Source organism: Andrena cerasifolii, chromosome 7, assembly GCF_050908995.1.
Source record: "Andrena cerasifolii isolate SP2316 chromosome 7, iyAndCera1_principal, whole genome shotgun sequence".
NCBI lineage: Eukaryota > Metazoa > Arthropoda > Insecta > Hymenoptera > Andrenidae > Andrena > Andrena cerasifolii.
Window position 1 is genome coordinate 3,584,282 of NC_135124.1, and position 13,282 is coordinate 3,597,563.

Consider the following 13,282-nt stretch of genomic DNA (forward strand, 5'->3'; position numbering starts at 1 on the left):
GCGGAATATATACGCATGTATATATATATATACATATATGAAGGATTGTTAATTTTAAGCCGCGTATTCACTTGCGCATTCGACGCGCACCGATTTTTTGCTCGTCCGGTGTTCGGCGCGTGTTCGGGGCGCGGCGCGCATTCGGGCCGATCCGCTTGTTGGCGGTCCATCAAAGCGCGCATTCGGGTCCGAACAATACCATGAAATGGACGCCGCAAATTTCACTCAACCCCGAACGCGCGCCGAATGCGCGGCGAACGCGCGCAGAGCTCCGAACGAGCAAAAAATCGGTGCGCGTCGAATGTACATTCGGGGCGAATGCGCAGGTGAATACGCGGCTTTACGCATTAAAGGCGCGCGAGATAGCCGAACGGCGAGAAAACAAAAGAGGCCCGCAACGGCGTGGCGTGAGCCAGTTGATCAGAGACTTCCGAAGCGTGATCCATGTACAATCTCGTATCCCTTATATCTGTTTTATCTTATTATTTTCCTTTTATGGTATTAATAAACTTCCTTATTATCTTGCGATCCTGTGAGTTAGCCTTACTAAAAAAGGAATCCTACATATTGTAGTAGGCAACCGGCATTTAGGCAACGGCCTATGGTGTGCGATGAGGCCCATAGGTGGCGTCCATTTATGAGGAGTTCGGAAGACAGGGATCGTGGAGAGTCGGCGTAGCTGTGGTGGCATAAGGGCCCTTTACACGGACGGTCTTGCGCGCGGTCTAATTGCAAGCCATCGATGTACAATAGGAATTTTTTTTTAATGTAGGTTAGTCCGTTGTTGTTCTAACTGCCTGAATTACTATGACATAAATACGACAGCGATTTCAGGTGATGTATATGTAACGATAAAAGCGTTAATTTAGTAAATGTATACATTTTAAACACAAAATTTTAAACATGTTTGGAAAAACTAGATTTTCGCGCACGTTTCGACGTGCTGGGCAAATCTAAATTTTAGATAAAACGCGTTTTTCCACTCTATTTTTTATCACGCGGCACAGTGGAATAGGCCTACAGGGGACACCACTGACAAAAAAAATCGCATCGATAATAGTACCCCATGGGTGATGTGGAAACATATTGATACGGGTGTCGCCCCAATGCGCCACGCGCGGTTCATACGGCACGGGCCTGAGGTGCTCGAGGCTGTGATGCCAGATCGGGGACGGGTTCCCTCGAGAATTTCCCCCACCTCGCGCATACTACGCCGGAGCAGCGTATCCGTGAGCTCGGCGCTTCGGAGTCCAACTCACGGACACGCAGCTCCGGCGTAGTGTGCGCGAGGTGGGGGAAATTCTCGAGGGAACCCGTCCTCGATCTGGCATCACAGGCTCGAGGCTTCTGGGCCGCCGCGGGGGCCAAGACGTGCGGCGGGAGAAAGGAGGCGTCGCCTCTGAAACTCGGCCGAAAAGATCACTTAAGGGGGGAGCCTGGTGTAACTAAATGAAAATCGAGGCATTTTTCGGGATTTTTTTTTAAAGAAAGTATTTGATAGATCTTTCTGAAACTTTCAGGATATTGTATTAACAGGTTAAGGTACATAACAAAAAAAAAATTATTAAAAAAGAGCGGCAAATAACAAAGTTATGCCCAGTCCGTTGGCGACGCAATTATTGCACTGCGGGCAACGTAGCGTCTTTTGGTTTCATCTGAAACCAAAAATCGACCAATTTTCTTTTAGTTTATGAGTGTACGCACAGAATGAAGTAATTTGAAACTTAAAAGATGCAAAATGAACAAATGGCGGCCTCTTGAATAAAAAGTTCACTGTTTCCAACGAAATTTTGCCTTAAATGTCTAAAAAAAAGTTATTTATTTAAACAATATCATTATACTAATAACTTAGTACTATGAAGAAAATGTTCACAAATATCCGTGCACAAGGCCAAGTCGATTGGTTGAATATTTTTTTAGTTACATTGCCCGCAAAGTATAAAACTGTCGTTTCGAGAAAAACACATTTCAAGTTTTGTGGTAGCCTGGCGCTCCGTAGCAAAATCGGCTATATCCGCTTTAATTTTTCGAATTTCGTTTTGCGGCTTTGGGAACATATTGTCGTGATATTCAACTATTGATTTATGCAAAAAAAATCGATTTCTTCGACCCCCTACACTAGACTCCCCCCCTTAAATGTGTAAAAAAAGTTATTTATTTAAACAATATCATTATACCAATAACTTAGCTCTGTGAAGAAAATGTTCACAAATATCCGTGCACAAGGCCAAGTCGATTGGTTGAATATTTTTGGAGTAATATTGCCCGCAAAGTGTGAAACTGTCGTTTCGAGAAAACGCATTTAAAGTTTTGTGGTAGCCTGGCGCTCCGTAGCAAAACCGGCTATATCCGCTTTAATTTTTCGAATTTCGTTTTGCGGCTTTGGGAACATATTGTCGTGATGTTCAACTATTGATTTATGCAACAAAAAAAAAATCGTTTTCTTCGATCCGCTACACCAGGCTCCCCCCTTAATTCCCAAGCCTGATCTAAAATTAGAAATAACGTGTCGGGCGCGTCTCATTCTCTTTGCAATTTACCTAATTGACATGTTGGCTTTAAGCATTTCAGTAATTTGTCCATTTTAAAAATCGTTAAGCATTTATCTTCTTCCCATACTGGTAACGTGCATTTTGCACTAATATGTTTCAACTGACTGTCAATTCGAAACATTTGAACTGATTGTTTCGCCATTGTTGCCAATACGATAGAGCTAACCAACCATTGTTGCCAATATCGTAGCATTATTAGTTGGCTCTATCATTCTGGGACATAGTTCTGTTTTGTTTTTAAATTTTATACCGGAAATTTTTTTGTTTTGTGTTAGTTATGAAAAAAATACATATTAAATAAACATACGAATAACGTGATATTGTACTTTTTTCTAACCCAACCCGAACTTTTAGAACTGCTATTTTCTAAGGTGGCTCTATCATTCTGAGACACACCTTACTACAATCATATGTCGATACATCCGCTATCTACGGGCTGTTGCTAAAAGTATAGGTTCGTGTAGATGTCAGTATAGAGCACAAGGCGTTTTTGGTTGTCTCCGCAGATAACTTTACATTTGACGTAACCGATGGGGAAGAAAACAACAGCCGTTTTATCACTGTTCCGTCGTGGTAAACATCATTGACGGTGCGCGCGGATTTTATCGTAGCGCACCATTAGTGTTGTAACTTGAATCGTAGGTTTTCCGTCAGAAACTGATTGAGAATGTTAGAATGGTTGTTGTAAAGTTATCTGGGGAAACAGCCCTTTTGGCACCTTGTGCCCTCTACTGGCATCTCCGCGAACCTATACTTTTAGCAACAGTCCATAGATGGCGGATGTATCGACATACGATGCAGTAGTAAGTTTGCGTGTCACGCTGTTGCCGTTCTCATTTGTACTGGTGTGAGCGCTGCCAGTCTTAAATGGATAACTCTGTAAAAGCAGAATCTAAATTTCAGGCGAAGCCGAGTAGTAAAGCTAGTCATAAATAAAATTACATTTACCTCAAGCATACTGTTAGTTTCTCTATATCGGCGTTATCGCTTCTCTAAACTTGGTATTACGTTTTTAAATAATGTTTTTAATTTTCGTCAGTAAAATCTGATACTACGCATCAAACCTAAAACTTTTTTTACGTGCTTGCCGTACAGTACCGAATCAATTTTTAAAAATTTTTTCCTGTAATTAAAGTCCTTAGGTTTTTCTACTTTATTTTTCTCCAGAAAAATGTCCGAAATTAAACAGAAAAAAGGGAAATGATGTGAATGCGGCTTTGAAAGTGCTACTACATATAAAACAAAATTACACGAAAATAAACTAAACTAAACTAAAATTAAACTAGGCTTTGATGAACATGACACTGAGTGCATCATTTATAAGGAATCATTCAACCAAAATTTGGTGCAGTGCATCAAATACAAGGTTGGGATCACGGGGACTGTGTAGATCAAGAAAATATGGATCACTTTGCCTGTGATATTTGTAGACGTGGCTAAATAAATGTTCTACTGTATTTCTAAATGTTTTTACGAACATTATTAATTACTTAGACCTTAAAATCTACTAAGTAGTTGGCCGGTACTGGACGACAATTTTTCGTTCGCTGCGAATTACAATTTTTTATTCCAGCGAATTATTAATTTTTATGATACAATTTGAGAAAAATAATTTATCCCACTTTATTAAGAACAAGTTGTACTACAAATTACTTTATGAAATTTGATTTTTACCAACAATAGTACAAGTTATAGTACAAAAACTGAGAGTGGCCGGTACTGCAAGAGTCTTCCCTACAGGGTGTTCGGCTACATGCGGAAATAAATTTAAGGGATGATTCTAAACACCCGACTAAGACGAAAATCAAGAATAACAACATTGCGGTTGAGATTTCCTTTTTTTATTTATAAGCTTTTAAAGATATGCCTAAAAGCAGGCAAACCGCGTGCAGCTTTGCGCGCAAGATAACACAGGCGATGGGTCGAGCAGTGGTAATGAAATCCACTGTCGCACGGGCCCACTCACCGCAGAGAAGCTGCGACGAAATTTGTCTCGTCTTCTTTATCACTTCATCCAAAATTGAGTTATACCAGAGCTGCCTACTCGCTAAAATACATTGTTCCCATTATATCCACTGTAGTCAATTGTGCTATCGGGACACACGCGCGGAAATCACACAAACAGAGAATCATGCCACCCAAAAAGAATGTTAGATCTCTCGCACTAAAACGGGCGATAAAAATTTAAAAAAAAAGAACACAAATTTACCCGCACTGAAACACGCAGAAGAATTAAAAAAATACATCAATTTAATCCGCACTAAAACTGGCCACGAAAAAAAACAGGTTCACACGCACTCGCGTAATAAATTCTTCCTAACTGTTAATTAGAAAAGAACTTTACCCGTTTCTGTATTCGAGTTGTACCGCCATTCTGGTGACACCCTGTATATACGTAAGTGCATCAAGATTGCGTAAGACTATAATAGCCAGTAGATGGTAACGATAGACATTTTATGTCAATAAAATTGGCGTAGGTAAATACAAAACTGTTCGTCGCAGGTGACAATGCATAGCAATAAGTAACGGTGCAGCCAACATATGTAATTACGTTTCGAATATCCTTTAGACTCAAGAGCAGGCGCTATCGCCTCCTGGATTGCACCCCCATTTTTACGCTTGCTTACTTGCTTCACCGGTCCTCCACGTCCTTGCGCTGTGTTGCCCCAATTATACGTGACGTTAATCCACCTCGTCGTTGGACAGATCCGTGCCATCGAATTAGAGAGCCCGTCGTTCAGCTGCCGCTTTTTAAATTTATTCTCAGCACGCTGTGCGCATTATTCAGAGACGTTACATAGATATACCTATTATAAAAATAAGGGCTTGGATGAAACCACATGTCACATAGGGTAAAGGACCCAATTACTGACACCTAACCAATTACTGTCACCTTAAGCTATTTTACTTAAAATAACGAATAAATAAACGTTGTAAAGTCATACAACAAAAAGAATTATATAATTCAACCTATAATCTATACTATAGATTATATACTATAGTTTATTTATTCGTTATTTTAAGTAAAGTAGCTTAAGGTGACAGTAATTGGTTAGGTGTCAGTAATTGGGTCCTTTACCCTAGGGGGCGCACAATTGAAAATGAAGATTGAAGATTCTAAGAAATGGATATTTAATCATTATATACTATCACTAGCACAAAATACCCCTGCGCTTCGCGCTTCGGGCCTAAGAGGTATTGGAGGACTCCATGAAAACACATTCCACCCAATTTCACCAGCCCCCTTGGGAGGTTGATTAAGGCAAAATCCTAAAATTTTTTTTTTTTAGATTTATGTGGGTATCTTTGTGAGTAAGAACCAATTTGATATTTAATCGGGCCTAAGAGATATTAGGGAATAGGGGGAGAATCCGAGAAAATTCATTTTATCCCATTTCACCCCTTTGGGGATGATACTTCCAAAAATCCTTCTTCAGTGGGTGCCTATGGATCGAGCCCTCGGCCACTTATTCCCGCTGCGGTGCTATTTCGCAAGCGAGAAACGCTCGCCCGGTCGCCACCTGGCGGTCGCGTTGCGAAATACTGTTACTTGAAAATCATTAGTTAAAAAAAATAAAAACGTTAGAACCTTCATCTCGTCAAGACGAACAAAGTAATGTAACACACTTGTGGCTACAGTTCATATTTACTGAGAAACCGCATTTCAAAGTAAGCAACTTCAATTTTATTTAATAGTATAGATTTATTTGATACAAACAGGTAGTTTTATTGTTACACGAGTGATTGTTTGTGATTTATCATTTACGGAGAGCAGGAGGTGTTAAAAAATGTACATAGAAGTATGCATTATATTGAGAAATCTTATAAAGTAAGATCATATTAAGTGTCCTGATTCCAATGAGATTTCGTCCTCATTATCGCATGTATAATTCTATTCAGCGAATTAAACCAGTCACAAGTAGAAAATATTAACACACTTTCACATTTCGAGTTTTCAAATGTGTGCATATTGTTTTTTTATTTTAACATTTTTTTGTTATTGGAAACTTTCTCTTTAATACGATTCGATAAGTAAGAAAGATCAGATAGTGTAATTTCTGGTAAACTGAAAGACCAAATTACTTCACCGTTGCTACCAACCCAACTACAATTTTTAATATAATGAACAAAGAATCTCTGCAACTCTGTTGAATTATTGGAAACAAACAATCGTCGCACAAATGTAAGTAATGCAGAATAGCCAAATCGCTTTCAAGATGTATCCAAGAAATATTCAGAATCGATGTTCCCGGGAGAATGAATTCCACAGTTTCGAAATAACACATCCGGAATTTTGACCACTCCTATTCCAAAACGCGAAACGCTCTTCAGACTGTTTTCTTCGCGACGTCAGCCGTTCAACTTTGCGGTCCACGAGCGTGACGCGTCTGTCTTATGCAAAATGCGAAAAAGGGAAAAGGGGGGAGGGCGAAATAATTTCTCCGGCGGAATGTTGAGGACGGAATTGAAGAATCACTTGCTAAGCAAGGCAACCAGCTTCGACACGAATACTTTAGGAGACGTGGACTCCTCCATGGCAGAGATCGCGGTGAGAAGCTTTCGTTTGTGAATGTAGGTCTTCGGGTCGTCACCTATAATACGAACCTCCCACCTTACTCTCTCGTGTCACTATCTTACAGGTTCTTTCAAGAACTAGGCCCGTTCATCTGCCTCCTCCCACTCCCCCGTCGTTTGGCCGAGTTCATTGGGTGTAAGAGGTGGGCCACCATATTTGGGGATATTCGACAAGGCTCAGCTCACAAAGGAACACCGCGAACCCGGACTCGCCGATTGGAACGCAACTTTGTGGGTTTTTAGAGTGACTCAAAACAGGTACAACGGTGTGTTTCATTTGTGCCCTATCGCCCTTTAAGGGGGTGAAAACTAACCTCAAAGTCAAATTGCCACTTCCATTTTTTCACGTATAACTTTCAAAGTACAACAGACAGAAAAGAATGTTTCAAACAAAAGTTTAATGGTGCAATAAGCGCTACAAAATAACGGTAACAAAATTTGGAAAAGAGTTAAAAAATATATATATAACTGACGAAAAAAATTCTTTTCAAAATTTTGTTAACGCAAGATTATAGCGCTTATTGCACCATTAAACTTTTGTTTGAAACATTTTTTTCTGTCTGTTGTACTTTGAAAGTTATACGTGAAAAAGTGGAAGTGGCAATTTGACTTTGAGGTTAGTTTTCACCCCCTTAAAGGGCGATAGGGCACAAATGAAACACACCGTTGTTTTTGTTTTGAGTCACTCTAAAAACCCACAAAGTTGGGTCCCAATCGATGAGTCCGGGTTCGCGGTGTTCCCTTGTCAGTAACATTCTTTGTGTACTTACAGAATATTTCCATGAAAGTTAGATCGGTTTTATTTCTCGAAGCTGAAAAGGAATCTTCTAAACAGCAGGGTTCAATGATTAGAATCGTGCACACCTTGGGCTACTAAATTTACTAAATGTATGCAACAGAGCTCATCAAATTAATTATCCTCTGAATAATTTAAAATACCGTAAACTGGGGTGACTTTGCCCGCCGCGGTGACATTGCCCACTTTTCGGAAAAACTTTATTTTATTTTATTGTGAAGTAATTAGAACGTATGGTGTTTTGTAATCGATAGCAATAATTTCTCCAAGGTCAAACGAAAGAAAACAATAGCGAATTCAATCATACGGTAATTTTTCAGTTAGAGTAAAAAGTTACACAAACAAAATTTTTTTTCGAAGTGAATTTTGAGATCTCCGAACTTTGTGCTGTTGAGAGAAAAAAACCTTAAAATCTCGTAGAAAATTGTTACACAATGCTGGGACAGGGCCGGGAAAAATATTGTTAAATTCGTTAACTATACACCCGGCCAGGACTGGTAGATGGGCTTCATGAGATGACACAAAACGGAACTGACCGAAAGAAGGTGGCAAAATATTTCTCAAAATATTTTGACCACTTAGAGAAAACGTTGGAAGGCGTCCCGAAAGCGAACATACTTAATTACGACGAGACGAATCTTAGCGACGGCCCGGGAACAAAAAAAGCGTGTTTTCGGCGTGGGGTGAAATACCCAGAGCGCATTTTAAGGCTTTTTTCTAAATAATTTTTTTTTTTAAAGATATGTTTTGATAATACTAGTCTTATGTATCGATTAGAATAAGAACGATTGCTCAATCATAACTCAATAATGAGTTTTAGGCATGTTTTCACTGAAAAATTTCACGTGGGCAAAGACACCCCAACTGAGCGGGTAACTTTGCCCACCTTGTTTTTGGCATTTTAAAAGCGTACGTTTAAATAAAAAAAAAATTTAAAAGCCTATTTAAATCTACACAACATCTACCGTATAATAGTATTTTTTAAAAAAAATGTAATGCACCAGGAGTGCTAAAAAAGTTATTTGAAGTTCAAAAGTGGGCAAAGTCACCCCAGTTTACGGTACACATACAGTGGCTCACAGCCATAATCGTACACTCTTTAAAATTGCATAACTTTTTTAAAATTAATCCAAACGACTTGAGTTTTTTTAGAAGCTAGAAGGATTAGTTTGCTAAGTGACGTGATTTGTCGTTTTGAAAAAAGCACTTGGTCGGAATAGCAAAAAAAATAGAAAAGGTCGTTTTTTTAACTTTTTTTTATGAGCCTGTAACGAAAATTCAAAAAACCTGTTTGTAGATTTAAGTAAATTATATAAGTGCCTAAAATTTCATGAAAATCGGTCAACGCTTAAATATCGCAGAATAAAGTCGAGGATCGCTGATTTTGGGAATTTCCGCGATTCTCGACTTTATTCTGCGATCTTTAAGCGTTTATAGCTCAGAGCAACGTTGACCGATTTTCATGAAATTTTAGGCACTTATATAACTTACTTAAATCTACAAACAGGTTTTTTGAATTTTCGTTACAAGCTTATAAAAAAAAAAGTTAAAAAAACGAGCATTTCTATTTTTTTTGCTACTTCGGCCAATTGCATTTTTTCCAAAACGATGAAACAAGTTACTTAGCAAACTAATCCTTCTAGCTTCTCAAAAAAAACTCAAGTCGTTTGGACCAATTTTAAAAATGTTATGCGATTTTAAAGAGTGTACAATTATGGCTGTGAGCCATTGTATGTATACTAGTACTAACTTTAAGCATCCATCATAAATTAATACTTCCAATAAAGAATGCGTAAAAACTTCTTTTTGGTTTTGAAGTACAATTGTACCTACGTGTCTTCGAATCTTGAGGCACCTGGATAGATTCAACTCTATGTTTTTCTAATCTATGTTGTTTACACGTGCTAGAATGCTAACGTTAAACCACGTCTACGCACCTGCGACAGCGCCCACGAAGATGCGCAAGGCCGTGCGCGCACAAAATCCCGTTTCCACATCTGCAATGTGCGCCCGAATTTCCACTTGAAAATCTTGAAATTGCGTCGATTTTAGCGACTATTTAGGCGCTCCGCGCGCACCGCTAAAAGAATTGGAAGATCTTTTTCTATTGTACATTAATTAAATCACCCGTACTTAGTAAAAAAATGAAACCCTGTATGGATACATGAAAATATATAAAATTTTCAAATTTAAAATATTAAGAACCCACATATTTACTATAGATATAAATAATGTAATTAAAAACACACCCACTATTATTGTCGTTGTTATATTAACGAATAAAAAGTTGAAAGATTATTTTGACATGTTTTGGAATACCTGGTCCAAGGTAGGTGTCTCATATTTCCCATGCATTTACCTGTTGAAGCGAAGCTTCAGGTTACCTGCAATTCTGTCTCCAAAGGAACACCAGGTCAGGTACCTATACGAGAAGCAATGCTCCGGTTGAAAACATTCGCCAGACCATAGTAGAGGAAAACGTTTAACATAAATGTTTAATCGTACAAAACGTTGAAATTCTGAGGGTAATGAAAACTGAAATTACAAATATAAGTGTGACGGTATATAAGTTCGTAAGAAAAGCGGGAGCGAGTGCAAGTGAAAGGTGGATGCGAGTGTGAGTGAGCTGAAAGAAGGATTGTATATGTGGGAATCGAGGGTAGTAAGTGAATGGATAAATGATGATGAAGGATCGAAACTAATTATATGATAAAATCAGGCGAATTTGTAAAATAAATATGGATAATAGATATCACGAGAACTTATAATCATAAACGTATATGTATAGAGTAACGGTACCGTATATGAGACATGTGCCTAATATGAGACCCCCATACTATTTCCACAAGGCAGTGCTGCAATACTGCGGCAATGTTTAGAACAATTAAAGCAAATGATAATGTTACATTACCCTCACCCCATTACTTCTCCCCTCCCCTTCCTTTTCCCAGCTTTCTATCCTCTCCTCCATTCTCTCCTCCCACACCTCCATCCTCTTCACTTTTTTCTCCATGTCTACCCTCCTCCTTTTCTCCTCCCTTAGCTAATCTTCCCATCCCTTTCTTTCCTCTCTCCATTCCTTCTCCACCCTTCTTCTTTCTTCCCTCTCCTTCCTCATTTCCTCTTTCACCTCCCTTAACTCCTCCCTCTCCTTCTTCAATTCCTCCTTCACCCCCCTTAACTCCGTCATCACTTTCCTTATTAAACCTTCCATGCTTCCCTTCTCCTCCTTCCCACCCCTCCTCATCTCCATTCCCTTTCCTGTCGGCGATCATCACAGTCTTACCACATTTCCTGAACCCTGCACTCACTTTCCTCCTCCTTCCCCTCTTCCTCCCCCTTTCCTCTCTCTTTTTCCCCCGCATCCCTCCAAGCTACCCACACTGCTCCCTATACTACTCACACTATCCCTTCTGGGCTTTGCACTCCCCTGCATCCCTTCTTCCCCCTTTACTTTTTCCTCTTCCTCTCGCCTCCTCCGCTCTTCACCCTCTTTCATCCTCCTCCTTCTTACATCTCCCCACTCATTACTAATTCTTTCCGTATTTAATCCCTTTTAGTCCTAACTCCTTACTTTTCTCCTCTTTCCTATTTCTCTCTTTCAAATCTCCCGCCTTCCTATCGGCCCTCTCTCGTTCCTCTGCTGAACCACAGACCTCTCCACCTGTTTCTCCTCCGCTATTTTCCCGCGCAAATTCTACCTCACGCCACACCTAACCTCCAACTCTTTCCCTTCTCCCTCCCAAACTCCCTTCTGCCCTTAACCGTGCCCACCCCCGGTCTCTCCCTTCACCCTACCCGCCCTACACTACCTTCCACACTCACCCACGACTCTCTCCTTCACCAACTCACTCTACTTTCACTCCAGCTACACCACACACTACCTTCGCACACCTTACACTCTCGCGACTGGAAACGGCAGTCCTAACAAGACCTATATATGCTTTTCTTTCTTTGTGCGAATAATAGTTTGTATATCAAGCGAGATCAAATTTCGATTTCATTTTAAGGGTAGATCAGAACGCTTGAAAAATACGTGATTTTCATGAATTAAAAGAAATAAACAACATACAGTAAAAAAAGTTTTTTGAACTTTATTACTTCATATTTTCAAGAGTTTTGACCGAAGGGTCAAACGAGTGAAAGAACAGCTTATTCGACTCGGCTAAAGCGCCGGGAAATGGCGACCCTAGCCGCGCCGTGCGAATGCCCCTGGCTCGCTAAACAAACTTGGCGAGTCTGCAGACGCCACGCGCCGCGGGATCGCACCTTTAAGTTCATTGCATATCGCAGCTCTTATCTTAGAAAAACAATCATACCCGGTATGACCCGCATATCCGGTTATATCCCACATTCCTCTATGTACATTTACAAAATATAAATATTACAATTTCGATTCAAATATGACTGATTTAATTCGGTGAATGAACATAAAGAAAGTCGAGTCCTTGAAAAACCACGATTTAGATTTTTAGCGAGTTAGAATTTTATTTCTAATTTTAATCTGGACTAGTGTTTCATTTTGATTATTGTCTACTGACAATGAGTGAAGCTTCCCAATAATCATAGCTTAATTTGAAAATGGCAGATTTGTTCCTTATCGTGTAAAAGCATCCGTAGAGGGTGATGCCATTCGGTACGGCAAATCTATCAATAGTATCAACCACTTAATACGATAGCGGATCCAAAATTCCAGCTGTCAGATCTCGTTTACAGTTGCGCTCGATGGAGTTCAAGCGTAATTAATAATTATAGTATATCGCTCGTCAATGCAGGCAGAATTGCTGTCTGAAAGCAGCATCAGCAAGAATGTAATAGCTACCTTATCCATATTTGTTGTCACATATTTTTCCAAACACTTTGGTCATTGGGGACATGTAAGATTAATTCCTTTCGTTACCAGGTTACAATTTAATTTGTTGCCACCGAGAATGACTGAGCGTTGCAAGTTTAATTTTTAGTGAATGGATTCTGACAAGTGTATTAGCGCAAATATAACAGTCCACACATTACAGTCCGGGAGTAATTATACGGAGGCGAAAGGCAAACCGTAAAATAGGTGGAAATGAATTGTAAGCTGGCTGGCATGATCTGCTGTTGGAATTAATCAAATAAGTTTCTTTATGAATATTTTACGCTGACTTTATATTATTAATGGCAAAGATGTTGTCACCCTGTTTGGGTTAGAAGTGTTCCAAATAACATTTAAAATTGAAATTATTAAAAACAGAATACACGAATTCAAGTTCTGCGTGCTTGTTTTTTTTTTGTAAAAGGGGTAGTAACACATTTTGCAAGAAAATTAGAAATGGGAGTTTGACGAACCCGAGCTACAATCCTATTCTCTGCAGAAAATATA